This window comes from Eublepharis macularius, chromosome 4 (assembly GCF_028583425.1).
Source record: "Eublepharis macularius isolate TG4126 chromosome 4, MPM_Emac_v1.0, whole genome shotgun sequence".
Taxonomy (NCBI): Eukaryota; Metazoa; Chordata; class Lepidosauria; order Squamata; family Eublepharidae; genus Eublepharis; species Eublepharis macularius.
The window spans coordinates 170,077,474-170,092,990 of NC_072793.1; the positions used below are offsets into that span (position 1 = coordinate 170,077,474).

The window sequence follows — 15,517 nt, forward strand, 5'->3', positions numbered from 1 at the left end:
CACCTGATGTTCCCATTAATTCTTTGATACTGGCAAGTTATACTTTTTACACAATGACCAATGAATCAGCTTTGTGACCCTGTCATATCTAGCTTTGTAGTCCGTCTGTGCAATTTTGCTGCATTCAGGGATAAGGTTGGACACAGTTTCATCTTTCTCTTGGCAAAGTCGACATTCTGGATTTTCACTGATTTTCTGAATTTTGGCTTCCAAAACATTCGTTTGCAATGCTTGTTCTTGTGCTGCCAAGATCAGCCCTTCAGTTTCTTTCTTGATGGTACCCATCTTCAACCATGCCCAAGTCAGGCTGTTGTCACTTTTTCCTTCAATATTTTTCAGATGTTACCTATGTACGGGTTTGTTCTTCCAGCCATTTAATCTATTCTCAAACTGTTTCTTCTTGTACTCAGCCTTTGTTTCGGTTGTTTTTAATATGTTCTCTGTTTTCACAGCCTGAAGTAATTTTTCTGTACCTCTATTGCTGTAATCATTCAGGCCTCTCTTTTCTTGAGGGTGTCCTCATTTCAATGCACATAGCTTAATATTATTTTAGAAAGAGTTGGGAGAAACATAACTTTCTTTTAGGCCCCACCAGGAAACTCCACTGTCTTATCCTGGAGACGAAAGGATTAGCTGGCACCACTTTGCTTATGCTCAGAGGCCAGAAGAAACGGAGGGTGAAAGGACCTTTTGCCCTGTCTCAGACTGCAAAGGATCTTGAAACCTGGCCCCAGAAAGGGGAGCTGCTACTATAATGACAACAATAAAATATTGTTTTAATTTTTCTTCTGTTAAGAAATATTTGTTCCTAGTTCTCAGCTAAATGTCTATCTGAAGTTCCTCTAAAGAGATGAAGGTTGAGGCAGCATAGATAGTCCATATAACATTAACAGGTAACGATGGAGTAACCATCAGATGAGAACAGAATCCTTAATAGATGGCAATTACTTTAAGATTGTCTGGAACCTGGGTTTATGGCTAAATTAACTTCTTCTCTGTATAATAGACTAATCCTAAAAATTCAGAAAACTTTTAAATAGGTAGCAGAAAATTAAGAAAATGCAAGAACGGCTATTGTTCCTCAATTGTAAAGTTAAAATTTTAAAATGTTGAATATAAAATGCTGTTAAATTGTATGAATCTGCCTCTTCTCAGCAAGTGATCTGTGATCTGTGATTTTTCCACGGTGAGAAATTCCCACATTTTATTGAGCCAAGGTTGAATAGAGAGCTGAACTTTTGATTTCCAGGATTTTGATATCATGGTTTGGCAGTGCTTAATACGAGAGAAATCACATCTTTCCTGATTGCTGGAATATCATAATTATCCCATGTGTTGAGGAAGACTAATTCAGGGTGAGGTTGAAGGGTATATCTTTTGTTCCTATCAATCATTTCTAAAATCATAGCCCAGTATTGAGAAATATGAGGGCAATCCCATCAACAATGTAGGAAGGAGCCTATTTGTTGGCAACCACACCAGCAGTGAGGGTCATAGGCATGTGGCAGGCAGAGACTTAGACAGCTGCTGGGGCCTCGATGCCTTAGATGGCAAGGTGGGCCAATGCCTGCTGAGTAGTGGGGCTGATGGACTGCAATTACCATAAGGTTTCTGTAGAGATACAAGCTCTCTGGAAGTGTTATATGGTTTCAATGGTGTTTGGACTCTGGTTGATTTTAGTATTTGAAATGTGAGGTGAGCTCTTGCCACTGGCTGAGCAGCTACATGGTTTCTCCTCATGTGGATTGTCTGATGTCAATGAAGGTGGACTTTGTGAGCGACTTTCTTTCCGCTCTGAGCATTCAAAATGTTTTCCCCCTGTGTGGGTTCTTTGATGCTGTTGAAGGCTGCAATTCTGACTGAATTTCTTTCCACGTTCTAAGCATTCAAAAGGTTTCTCCCCTGTGTGGGATCTTTTATGCCGTTGAAGATCACTGTTCCAGGGGAAGCTCTTTCCACACTCTGAGCACTCAAAACGTTTCTCCCCTGTGTGGATTCTTAGATGCTGCTGAAGATGGCAACTCCGACTGAATTTCTTTATACACTCAGAGCATTCAAAAGGTTTCTCTCCCGTGTGGCATCTTTGGTGCACTAGGAGGTGTGATCTGTACCTGAAGCTCTTTCCACATTCAAAGCATTTATGGGTCTTCTTTCCATTGTGCTTTCGCAAATGAATATTATATCGAGTTTGCTCTGAGAAGTTCATTCCACACTTTGAGCCACTGTATGTTTCCTTCAACACGTGAATTTCTTCATAGAAATCCTCTCTTTGGCAAGGAATGTGTTTATCCCTCTTCTCAACTGTGTGGCTTCCCTCTTGCCTTGTGGGTCCACTTTGATTCCTGAACTTTCCTTTCAGCTCTTCATCCTTTGCTTTATCTGGGGATGACTGAAGCCATTCCTCATTGTCCTCATTCTCCAGATCTTCCCCTTCTGGAATAAAGAGAGAGACCCCATTAGCATCTTGTAATGATATCCAACTATATAAAAGAGTAAGCATATTCTAGACGACTCACTTCCTACCCTGGTGTGCCACCGGAGGACACTGTTGCAGAGCGAAAACCAGGCCGGGAGCAGGAGGGGAGCAGATGGCAATGCTCCCCCTGAACTTCAAACACCTGGAATCAGGAGTGGAGCAGGTGGCAACGCTCATTCCCCACCATCATCCAGTTGGGATCAGGAGTGAAGCAGATGGCAATGCCTGCCCCCTTTATGCGACTGGGATCAGGAGCAGAGCAGGTGGCAATGTCTGCCCCCCATCTTCACCCAGCTCGGATCAGACACAGAGCAGGTGGCAATACCCATCCCCCACCTTCACCCAGCTGGGATACTGAGTGCACCTGATGGCAATACCCACTCCCTGCCATCACCCAGCTGGGATTACGAGCGAAGAAGGTGGCAATGCCCGACCCTTCACCCAGCTTGGATCAGGAGTAGTAATCACAATGAGGGCACTTACAGGTAAAGCAAATCAATAGAAAACCACTGTTCCTGTAATTAACACAGTATTACAATATACATCTGCCAAATAAGTTTTCTAACAATTATAATTTAAAGTGCTAGTGCAAAGTTCGTAAGTTCAGACTTACAAATTGATTTAGACACCAACAACTGGCACAACCTTTCCTCATGGAGCTCATTTAAAGTGACAATACAAATTAACGATACATACAATAGCTCAATGACCCAGTAAATACTATTACAATAAATTACAATAAATCATCATACATCAATAGAAACATAGTTTTAGAGTGTACAAAATTTCTTATTTCAATAAATGGTAGTGCATGGAAAAGTAGACAGAAAAAGGTAGTCTTATAACGTGCTCCTGAAAGGGGTGGTGGAGGTGAACAGTACTCCTCCCCTATGGTGTGATCTAGTTGATGCTTGTATAACGTCCTAGTAATGCTTTATTCCAATACTTTCCACAGGTGCAACGAGATATAGGACTTCACAGATGGTCACATCCTTGATAATTTTAAGTCCACATTCACCAGAGCTGCAGATGCAGAGCTGCAGATCCACTGCACCAGACCAGTATGGGTGTCCTCAAAATATTTCAAAAATTCCGACAGGATGCTAGCTACTCGCCTGTTTTGCAACCACTTCCTCAGGGTATAATTCTCACTTCCTGTAATAGAAATAACACCTCACACTAGTGCTGTTTTATAATTATGTATATTGATACCCTAATAAAAAGTATACTCACCCTGAGGAAGCAGGCTACCAATTTTGTTCATTACTAGCAACAAAGTCCATTGCGGGGAAAAATACAACAGGCTCTAGAAAGGGAAGGGTGGGCAGGCAGGCGTTCCCTTCTCCTCCTCCATCACTGTTCCCAGCCGGATGAAAGTGTGTGTGTGGGGGGTGGCCACCCCTTCTGTGCCTGATCCCGACTGGGTGAATGGGGGGGGATGGGCATCGCCTCCTGCTCTGAACTTGATCCCGGCTGGGTGAAGGGGAGGGCAGGCATTGCCACCTACTCTACTCCTGATTCCTGCCAGGTGAAGCGGGTGTGGGCATTGCCTGCTACTCTGTGCCTGATTACGGCTGGGTGAAGTGGTGGGGGGCATTGCCGCCTGCTCCATGCCTCATTCTGGCAGTTTGAAGGGAAGCGGCCATTGCACCCTGCTCCACACCTGATTCAGGCCAGGTGAAAGGGGGTGAGCATTGTCACCTTCTCCTTGTCTGATCTCAGCTGGGTGAGGGGGTTGGGCATTGACACCTGCTCCACTCCTGAACACTGCTGGGTGAAGCTGGGGGCAGGTATTACCTCCTGCTCTGTGACTTATCCCTGCCAGGTGAAGGGGAAGGCACTGCCACCTTCTCTGATTCTGCTCCTGGCTGGGTGAAGGCGGGGTGGGCATTTCTTCCTGCTCTATGGCTGATCCTGGCTGGGTGAAGGTGAGAGATGGGCATTGCCACCTGCTCCGCCCATGATACCAGCTGGGTGAAGGTGGGGGGTGGTCATTGCCCCCTCTCTATTTCTGATCCCAGATGGGTGAAGACAAGGAACAGGCATTGCCACCTGCTTCGCTCCTGATCCCAGGTGGGTGAAGGTAGAGGGCAGGCATTGCCACCTGTTCCACTTCTGATCCCAACTGGGTGAAGGCAGGGATGGTATGGCCACCTACTGCACTCCTAATCCCACCTGAGTGATGACAGGGTGCAGGCATTGCCACCTGCTCCGCTTCTGATCCCAACTGGTATTGCCACCTGCTCAGCTCCTGATCCCACCTGAGTGATGACGGGGTGCAGGCATTGCCACCTGCTCTGCTTCTGATCCCAGTTGGGTGAAGGGAGAGGTCAGCCATTGCCACCTGCTCTGTTCCTGATCTCAGTGGGTGAAAGCAGGGGGCGGACATTGCTCCCTCTCTCCTCCTGATTCCAGCTGGGTGAAGATGGGGCACAAGGAAAAAATAGAAGCACCCTTAGAAATGAAACTCAACAAACTTGAGTGGACACCCACATCTAAGGGACTAAAAACCAAAATTCACAATAATAAGTATCATAAATACTTTAAGTATTTTTCCATATGTGAGCCGCCCTGGGCCCATTTGTGGGAAGGGTGGGATATAAGTCAAATAAAATAAAATAAAATAAAATATATAAGATACATATAGTGAGTAATTCAAAGTGACTTAGTGCATACAGTAGCACCTATAAGACTAATCAACTTTACTGTAGCATAAGCTTTCGAGAGTCACAGTTCTCTTCGTCAGGTGCATCTGACGAAGAGAACTGTGATTCTCGAAAGCTTATGCTACAGTAAAGTTGGTTAGTCTTAAAGGTGCTACTGGGTCAGGAACCTCTTAAAATTGGTCACATGGCTGGTGGCCCCGCCCACTGATCTCCAGACAGAGGGGAGTTGAGATTGCCCTCCGCGCCACTCAGCGGCGCGGAGGGCAATCTCAACTCCCCTCTGTCTGGAGATCAGGGACGGGGCCACCAGCCATGTGACCATTTTCTCTGAGGGAAACCCACTGAGTTCCACCACCTCTTTTCCCAGAAAAAAAGCCCTGGATAGCAGGATAATAACATTCAAAAATGAACAGCCAGTGAACAAGTAGTTTTCAAAGTCACTTTTCCCAGAGCATATTCTTGGAGTCTCAAAGTGGGGATGCCAAAGAGAGCCGGAACAGACTCTTAAAGAATTGTGGTGAACCGCTACTCCTCTCCCGAGGAAACATTTATAACGATGGCATAATGAAATGGACCCAAAATATACTGTCTTGTATATTTCAAAAGAAAAGTTTCCGGAAGCAATAAATACTGATATACATAGAAATGAAGCATATTGGATTCAGAAGCTTAACGCTTTGCCTCCCAGGGGCATAAATGTTAATAAATACTCAACATATTTCCTTTAACTATGAGGACACCCAGTTGGTATGTTTCTTTGAAATGGTTGTTATGTTGTTACCGGCTGTTACTGATTTGTATAAAGGATTGCTAGATGCTGATTGTGCACGCAGCCTTCCATAGGAGCATTACCTGATGTCCATGTTAATGTCTTTTGAAAGATACATGACTATGTATTTGCCTCTTTTTACATGCTTTATTTAATAGGATTATTGAGCATCATAGTATTTTTATCTGGTTTTTAAAAAAAATATTTGAACAGTATGAAATTGACATCGGTTCAGTGACCATCTTTGAAAAAGAACAGAGATGGGACCAGAACAGAGAACCGGTGTGCCCGTCAGATGGTCTTCCCTCTTGCTTCCCCGCCATCTAACTGTATTTGGATTTAACGCCGTTGCTGCTATTAATTGCTATTTGCACTTACCTGTTGGACTGTTGCAATAAGATGATTGGTACTGTATGTTATTATTCATAGGAATGGCATATGAAATATAATAGGCACTAGCACTTTATGTACAGTTCTTGAGGCTGGAAGTTTTACATGTATGAATAATTGAAGGCAACTAAAGTATGAATTACATCTTGTTAAAACAGAACTGAAAATAACACTAATTAGTTATTGTTTAGATACATATTGAGTCTCCATTAGTCTTCATAATTATTTTCTTTTGGGGGTGAAGATGGGGAGTAGGCATTGCCACCTGCTTTGCTCCTGATCCCAGCTGGGTGAAGGTGGAGGGTGGGCATTGCCACCTGCTCCACTCTTGATCCCAACTGGGTGAAGGAAGGGGATGGGCATTACCACCTGCTCCCCTCCTGATCCCAGCTGGGTGAAGACGTGAAGCAGGCATTGCCACCTGCTCCGCTCCTGATCCCAGCTAAGTGAAGGTAGGGGATGTCCATGGCCACCTTCTCCACTCCTGATCCCAGTTGGGTGAAGGCGGAGGGTGGGCATTGCCACCTGCTCCCCTCCTGATCCCAGTTGGGTGAAGACGTGGAGCAGGCATTGCTACCTGCTTCACTCCTGATCCCAGCTGGGTGAAGGCTTTGGGCATTTGCCACCTGGGCATTTGCCACCTGGGCATTGCCACCTGCTCCGCTCCTGATCCCAGCTAAGTGAAGGTAGGGGATGACCATGGCCACCTTCTCCACTCCTGATTCCAGTTGGGTGAAGGTGGGGGGTGGGCAGTGCTACCTACTCTGCTCCTGATCCCAGCTGGGTGAAAGTGGGGGCAGGCATTTCCACCTGCTCTGCACCTGATCCCATCCTGGGCTTCCCGCAGTGGTGCGCTGTCTGAAGGTCTGGCCGCCTCATCCGGACTTCCCTCCACCGCAGCACCCTGTGTAGACGGGCTGTAGGGTAGGAAGTGACTTGTCTTGAATACACAGCCTTTTATATAGTAGGATTCTTCCACAACCTCTGCCCCAAATTGAGCAGCTTGTTAAAACATTTCCCCAGCCGGGCCATTCAGTAGAGCATATTTTAATTTTTGTATCTGTCCCCTCCTCAAAACTCCTCAAAGGTACATTAACAAAAAAGAGGATTTAGGAATCCTACCCCCACCCTTTGTATTTCACTTGCTGCTAAGGTCTTGATTTTCTGCCATCAATGATTAAATACAAGAAGTTATCATAAAATCCAGTCCTGTATCTGTACAGACAGCTTCCTCATAGTTTTCAGCCTCCAAAAACCACACTTTCTGGGGGGCAGGGAGCCAGGACCTCACCAAGGGAACCCTTCAGTTCAAAGAGGACCCTATGCCACCAGCACACCCAGCTATTTATAGGACAGTACTGACTTTCTCAGGAAAATACAGTCCATTGACAATCTACTGGATGACACCATCCTAGCAACTATGGATGTTGAGGCCCTGTACACCAACATCCCACATGCAGATGGACTGCAAGCCATCAGAAATATTATAGCAGACAAAACCACAAAATATTATAGCAGCCTCACCACTGAACTTTGCCACTTTGTGCTTACTCACAATTACTTCAAATTTGGTGACAGGTGAACGGCACAGCCATGGGCACACGCATGGCACCACAATATGCTAACATATTCATGGCGGACTTGGAGCAACACTTCCTCAGCTCCCATCCTCTGAAATTACTCCTGTACTTAAGGTTCTTGGATGACATCTTCATCATTTGGACCCATGGGAAGGAAGCCCTTGAGAAATTTCATCAGCACTTCAACAACTTTCACCCTACTATCAACCTGAGCCTGGACCACTCTACACAACAGGTATATTTCCTGGACACCACTGAACAACTACATAATAGACAGATAAATATCACTGGAAACCTACTGACCGATACTTATATCATGCCTCCAGCTAGCACCCTAAACATACAACTCGGTCAATTGTCTACAGCCAAGCCTTATGTTACAATCGTATCTGCTCCAATGCTCTTGATTGGGACTCCCACTTAAGAGATTTACAACAAGCATTTTTGGGGCTACAGTACCCACCCAATGAGGTGAAGAAACAAATCGACAGGGCCAGACTAGTACCCCAGAAACAGTCTGCTCCAGGACAAACCTAAAGGAACTAACAACAGAACACCACTGGTTGTCACCAATAGTTCCCACTCAAACCCATCCAATGTATCATCAGTGATCTACAACCCATCCTGGAAAATGATGCCTCTCTCTCAGAAGCCCTGGGTGGAAGACCTCTCCGTGCCTACAGACAGCCCCCCAACCTGAAACGACTTCTCACTAACAACTATGAATTGGTTAACAGAGTCACCAACACAGGTACCAGACCCTGCAACAGACCCAGATGCCATCTCTGCCTTCATATCTACCCAAAAAATACGATTACAGGACCCAATGGGGCCAACTACACTATCTTTGGCTCTTACAGCTGCTTGTCCTCCAACGTGATATATGCTCTCATGTGCCAACAATGTCCATCTGCTCTGTACATTGGACAAACCAGCCTACCTCTATGCAAAAGAATAAATGGACGCAAATCTGACATTAAAAATGCCAACATCCAGAAACCAGTGGGAGAACAAGTCAATCTACCAGGACATTCCATCAAAAACTTAAAGGTCACCATAGTTCAACAGAAACATTTCAAAAACAGAATCCAACGGGAAGCTGCTGAATTGGAATTAATATGTAAATTTGATTCAGTCAGGCTTGGATTGAATAGGGACTAGGGACGGTTATCTCATTATCAGAAGTAACTGCCTTTCAGGCATTCCATTCAGAATCAGCTATGGAGGGGTGGGGGTCACACCCAGCCAGGATTCTGCACTCCACCTTTCATGACTCTTGCAACTGATTTGCATCTACTTCCCCCTCCCCTCACTATCTATATATTTCTGACCAGTTTCTTCATACCCTCCATGCATCTGACAGAGAGAACTGTGATTCTCAAAAGCTTATGCTACAATAAAGTTGGTTAGTCTTTAAGGTGCTACTGGACTCTTTACGGTTTTTGGAAGGTTTGTAAATTGCTGCGGGGCAAGAAGGCCTGGAGGCACCTAGCTGACCACTGCAGGAAAGACTTGGTGGGCCTTTGGTCCTTAAGTTACCAGCCTGTTTCCTGAAATATCCAGTATCTAAGATTACTGCAGTGCCTAAATGGATCAAAACAGCCACTGCAGAGCTCAGCCCCAGAAGCCCCAGATCTCAGGCCCTAGAAGGCCCCCCTCACTCACTCCTCACCTAGCGGGCTGGCTTCTCCATCCTCCTCTTCCTTGAGCCCCAGCGTGAGCTGCCTCTGCTCAATCTCAGACGGATCCTGGCCTGCCTCGGAGACCCTCCCAGATGCCTCCTCCAAGAGAACCTGCAACAGCACAGAGGGACCCATTCAGGGCAGAGCAACAAAGGGTGGGGGGAGAAAGAGGGGAGGGTTGTGGGTCCCACCCGGACTGTAGCCAATTCATTGGTATGTAATAGGGAGAAATCAAGGAAGAATTTCCTGAAGGAACATAGAAACTTCTGAGCACCACATTTAACATTGCAGGCAACCCAGGAGGAAAAAGGGTTTCACATGACAATGTATTCAGTTTTCCGTTACCTTCTATCTTGATCCTTGCACACATTCACTGGAGATTTTAATATAAAAGAAAAGTTAAAAAAAGTAACACTTACATGAAAATAAAGCATTAGGCTGCAGATGCTACTAATATTTAGAACTACACAGGATGGGCCATTATTATGAATTAGACCCTTTAATGATGGACAGATTCCCTTTTGTTTTTTCAAAATAGATTTCTGAAACACAGGAAATAAGCAGGGCAGAGTAAACGCCAGGGCAATGAATGCCGAGGAGAAGGTGTCACGGCTACAGGCCCTGTGGTGACTCAACCCAGCTAAGGGGAAGAGTCAGCAGAGTGCTATAGGCAGGGCTAAACAAAATTATCAAACTGGCAAGAGAAAGAAAACCCTTAAAATGCTCTCAAATTATGCCACCAGTCCCTCAGAGTTTCCCATAGCTTTACGAGGGGAGGGACACCACTCCTAGCCTATAAGGGAACTAAATATAGCGAAGTCTACCTTGCAAGAATATTGTTGCAGGCAGAGTTCATAGCCAAAGATAGTTACAAGGTAGGTGGTTCACGAGAACTTGCAAAAAATGGGTTCGGCAAAAGTACCTTAAGTTTTGAGACCCCAAAGTCACACACCCACACACAAAATATAATATAATTATTTATTAAGCTGCAAGGTCACATCAAAATGCAAAAGACAGAATGTGAGGATAAAACAATAAATCCTATAGCTTTATTAGCTCTAACTAATATATACCAACAGGGCTCATTTCGAGAGGGAACGCACTGGAACACCGTTCCGGTAGTTCCCCCAAGTCAGGTGGCCTCACCCACCTGAATTAAAAGGTTTTGGGCCGTTTAGGCCTGGATTGGGGCCAAAATGGCCACAATCGGGGCCAAAACAGCCTTGATCTGGTTGGTGCCGGGTGGGGGAAGCATCCCCCCGCCTGGCACCAACCCCCCCACCTGGCACCAACCCAGATCAGGTTGGGGCTGGGCAGGGGAAGCCTCCCCACCTGGCACCGACCCGATCCTGGCCATTTCGGCCCCGATCCGGGCTGGAATGGGTAAAAAATGGCCATTTGGGGCCCGTTTTGGCCTGGATCGGGGCCGAAATGGCCCAGATCGGGTTGGTGCTGGGCCAGGGAAGCCTTCACTGCCCGGCACCAATCCGGTCCCGGCTGTTTTGGCCCAGAAACGGGCCCAAAATGGCCATTGTCAGCTATTTGGTACAGTTTCAGCCTGGATTGGGCCTGTTTCGGCCTGGATCAGGGCCAAAATGCCCCAGATCAGGTCGGTGCCGGCCATTTCGGCCCCGATCTAGGCCAGAATGGGTCAAAAATGGCCATTTTTGGCCCATTTTGGCCTGGATCGGGGCCGAAATGGCCTGGATTGGGTTGGTGCCGGGCGAGGGAAGCCTCTCCCACCCGGCACCAACCCGGTCCCAGTCATTTCAGCCCCGATCCGAGGCAAAATGGGCCGAAAATGGCCATTGTTGGCCATTTGGGGCAGTTTCGGCCTGGATTGGGGCCAAAACAGCCTAGATCGGAGCCGAAACAGCCTGAAGCGGGTCATTGCCAGGTGGGGGAAGCTTCCTACACCCAGCACGGACACCGTCCTGGCCATTTCGGTCCCAGTCCTGGCCAAAACGCGCCCAAAATGGCCATTTTTGGCTGTTTTGGGCCCGTTTTGGCCCCGGATTGGGTCAGTGCTGGGCAGGGGAGGGTTCCCCCTCTTGGCTCTGACCAGATTCGGTCCTTTTTGGCCCCAATCCTGGTCCAAAAAGCCAAAAATGGCCACTTTCAGCCATTTGGGCTATTTTCTGCCGGGATCGGGGCTAGAACTTGTTGCCAAGTAGGCCCCCCCTCCTGCTTTAAGGCCTGCCATGAACTGTGTTAAAGCTTCCTGCATTGCTGTTTCACTGCTGCTACACAAAGACTGCTTTGCACGTGTGTACTCTAATGCACGTGTCAGTTTCCTGCCTGCTTGTTAATTACCTTGCTGCTGCAATAGACTGTGTAGTTCCCTGACTCCATGTTTGGTTAACTGCACAAAGGACTCTTTTCCTGGGCAGCCCTGCCCTGACTCATATCTGGACTTCCCAGTGTGTGTGTGTTTGGACTTTGTTACAAGTGTGCCCCGTGCCTGCACTGCCATCTGCCACGGACCGTGCCTGTTCCCTGCTTTGGACTGTGTTTTATGTGCTGTTCCCCCTGCCTCCATGGAAGCCTGCCTCATATGGGCCCAAGCCGCTGCTAGCAGCCGGGCGCCTGCCGGGGAAACCTCCAGCGAGCCTGGCTAGGCGCTCCCTGGTCAGTTCCCGCCTGGAGCCTCCCGCGAGCCGGTCACCGAGCTTGCCCTCGCTACCGGGCAGCCTGCTATCCAGCCCCAGCTATGCCCAGCCGGCATCCATGTTCTTAGGCAGCCAGAAGACCCAGGGAAGAAGCCTGCTTTGGGAAGCCATTTCAGAGAAGCGGGCACACCACGTCCGCAGCGAGAGTACCTCGCCCCGCTCTGCATATCTTAGGAGCCGCCCCGGAGAAGGAACTAAGTGCCGACCATCCCAAGCACTTAGAGAATGCATCTCAAAGAAACCTCCGCATTCCAGAGCTGATGACATCAGGACAAGCCCTGTCCGCTGGAACATCCATTCAGCCCACTCGGATTTCCCCCTCCCTCTTTTGTCCCCTCTTCCTGAGGTGTCACTTATCACAATCTGATTACCAAAGTGGCCTATCCAAGCCATTCAGTAACCCATTACAACCTTTGTTTTAATCTGTGAGAACCACCAAGTACAGCACCAGCCCCAGGGTATGTTTTGGGGTATTTAAGCTGGTCTCTCAGACCACACGGTGCTTAGGCCATTCCTATCCAGAACCCCTCGCTGTCTGTGGCTCAGGCCATCCTATCCAGAACCCTTTGCTGTCCGTCTGTGGTCCCAGTGCTGGCATTGGGCCACCTCGCTGTTGTGTCTCTGCTTCGCTCCAGGATAAGTGAGTATTCCCCACCATCGTTGGGAACCAGCTAATGCGAAAGTCTCTGCATTTCCTACTCTGTATTTCTTAGATCTTGTGTGTTCTCTTGTATGCTTGTGCAAGTTTAGGCTTACGCCACACTAAATACACGTGTTTGGAACTTATTTGTAGTCTGCCTCTTTTTCACTAGAGTGTCTGGAATCAGGACCTCGATATATATAGGTCAGATCCGCGCTAATTTTAGTTACAGACTGCTAAAGCTAATTTCCCCTTATAATAAAAAGCAGTTCTGGTAACAAACTGCCAGGATCTGGTCAGTGCCAGGTGGGGGAACCCTCCCCTGCCTAGCACTGATCTGGGCCAGGATGTTTTGGCTGTGATCCGGGCTCAAACGGGGTCCAGATGGCCATTTCCGGCCCTTTGGGGCCCTTTTCAGCCGAAGTCAGGACCAAAACTGCCAGGATTGGGTCAGTGCCTGGAGGGAACCCCCACCCTGCCTAGCACCAACCCAATCCGGGCTGTTTTGGGCCTGATCCAGGCCAAAACAGGCCCAAAATAGCCATTTTGGGCACGTTGGGCGAAACGGCCCTGATCGGGCCACTTCCAGGTGGGAGAACACTCCCCCATCTGGCAGCAGCCGAATCCTGGCCATTTTGGCCCGGTCAAGGGGTGTGGCATATGTTCATGAGTTATGCTAACAAGTTCCTGCAGTTCTTTTTCTACAAAATGACCCCTGCATACCAATATCAAAGCAGAAGATGAATCTTAAAATTGTCAGGAAGGCAAAAGGCAAAATCTCTGGTCAAAAGGCAAAGCAATCAGGCTTCACAGCACAGCAAAAGGGATAGATTCTGGAGCATCCATCCCCAGACAGAGCCAGGTTCTGAGACACCGGGCGAGTTACAATGGAGGTCACTATAACCCACACAGGTCTAATACTCCATGATGGATAATGGGTTTTTATGCCATTCTCGTCACCTGAGCAGGGGAGGGGGGGCTTCCTCCAATCAACTGGCGAGAAAGTGAAATCATAGTCAAAGGTGACTGCGTGCAAAAGGGGCTCGGCACAAAGGCGGCAGTCCTTGGCACCCAGGTCTGATCTTGCAGGTGCAATTAGTTTCATCAGGCAAGAACATTAATTGGCATGCTGTCTGGCCATGGAGGCTCTCTTGCTCTCAGCGTCTTATCTAATCACCAAGGTCAGAGCGTCGGGGAAGCAGAAGACAGCTCCGTTCCCAAGAGAACCTGCTAGCAACAGGAAAGGGGGTTTCTGGGCTGGAAGAATGTCTTAACAAAACAGTGAAGGATGACAGGGCCTCTTGATCAAAGTTTTATGAAACCATTCTTCTTCTGGAAAGCTTAAAAAAACAGTTAAGCATTTTTCTCTACAGAAGGCAACACCACCCAAAGGGCCCCAACACCAGCAGACCCCAAACTGTTCAGGAGGAGGGAGAGGGGAGGAGACCGTCAGGACTCTCCTGGCCCAGACCTGCAGATGGGGCTTCCGGTCTCACTCGTGAACAAAGGAGCCTCCCAGGCAAAGGGCCTCACCTGCGTCTCCTGCTGTAAGAGGAACTCTTCAGCCAGGGCCACTGCCTGGGAGCAGCTCTCAGGGCCGCCTTCGCTCACCCAGCTCCGGATCTCCGGGGGCAGGACAGTCAGCAGCTGCTCCAGGATCAAGAGCTCCAGGATCTGCTCCTTGCTGTGCTTCTCCACTCTCAGCCACCCACGGCACATTTCCCGGAGTTGGCTGTAAGCCCCCCGTGGCCCCTCGGCCTCCTGGTAGCAGAAACGTCTGAATTGCTGACGCTGCTTCTTCCGGCTCATGGCATCCCCTCGCAAGATGGCCGCCTCCACCTTCCCATAATCCTCCCTGTCTGGGAAATCCAGTGTGCTAAAGGCCTGCTCGGCTTCTCCACTGATGGCTGGCTGGAGTCGGGTCACCCACTGTTCCTGGGACCACTGACAGGCTTCAGCCACTTGCTCAAAGGAGGCCAGAAAGGCCTTGGCATCATCCCAGGGCGAAGGTTTTGCTGGCAAGTGGGGGCTTCCCCATCCAGAGTGAGGGCTTTCCACTGTCCTGAGGAACTCCTGCCACTGGGCTTCCCACTGCACAAGGGAAAGGGAACCCTCTGCTGCTGGATGATCTCCTGGTCTCCTTCGAAGGAATCCTCCGATACTCCTAGCCTGGAGGTCATGAGCAGCCATTCCCCTCCCTGCTGGTCCCTCCCCTATCGGGATATCTTGCCATTCCATTTTCATATTGGGAAATTGCTCTGTGGTCTTTTTCTTATAACAAACTGTAGAAATGAATTACAGTGTTCAAGACTCAAGAGTCTTTCTGTAAAAATGACACACAAACAGAAAGATAAAAGTGGTATTCTGTCCTTTGTTTGGATTTCTCAGATACATAAGTTACAGGTAAAGCTACATCAGTATGATTTTACATACATAGAGAAAGAAGATGGAGTTCTGTGATCAATCAAGGCAGCATATCCGTATAGATGACCCTACACAGAGAGAGGGCGAGTGTGCATCAGTGGGCTGCCCCACCTCTTGCCATCACTGATTCGTGGGCACGATGCCAATGTGCACAGAAAGTGCACACCAGTAGCTTCTGACCCTGTCTCCTGCCCCCCAGCGTAAGATTTAGATGAGCACCT

At 48.1% G+C, this 15,517-nt stretch overlaps 1 pseudogene; it reads right to left on the minus strand.

Moving 5' to 3' along the window:
* LOC129327816 (zinc finger protein 850-like) overlaps positions 1 to 15,062 on the minus strand; it is a 57,783-nt pseudogene extending 42,721 nt beyond the window's left edge.
* Positions 15,063 to 15,517: the final 455 nt, after the last annotated feature.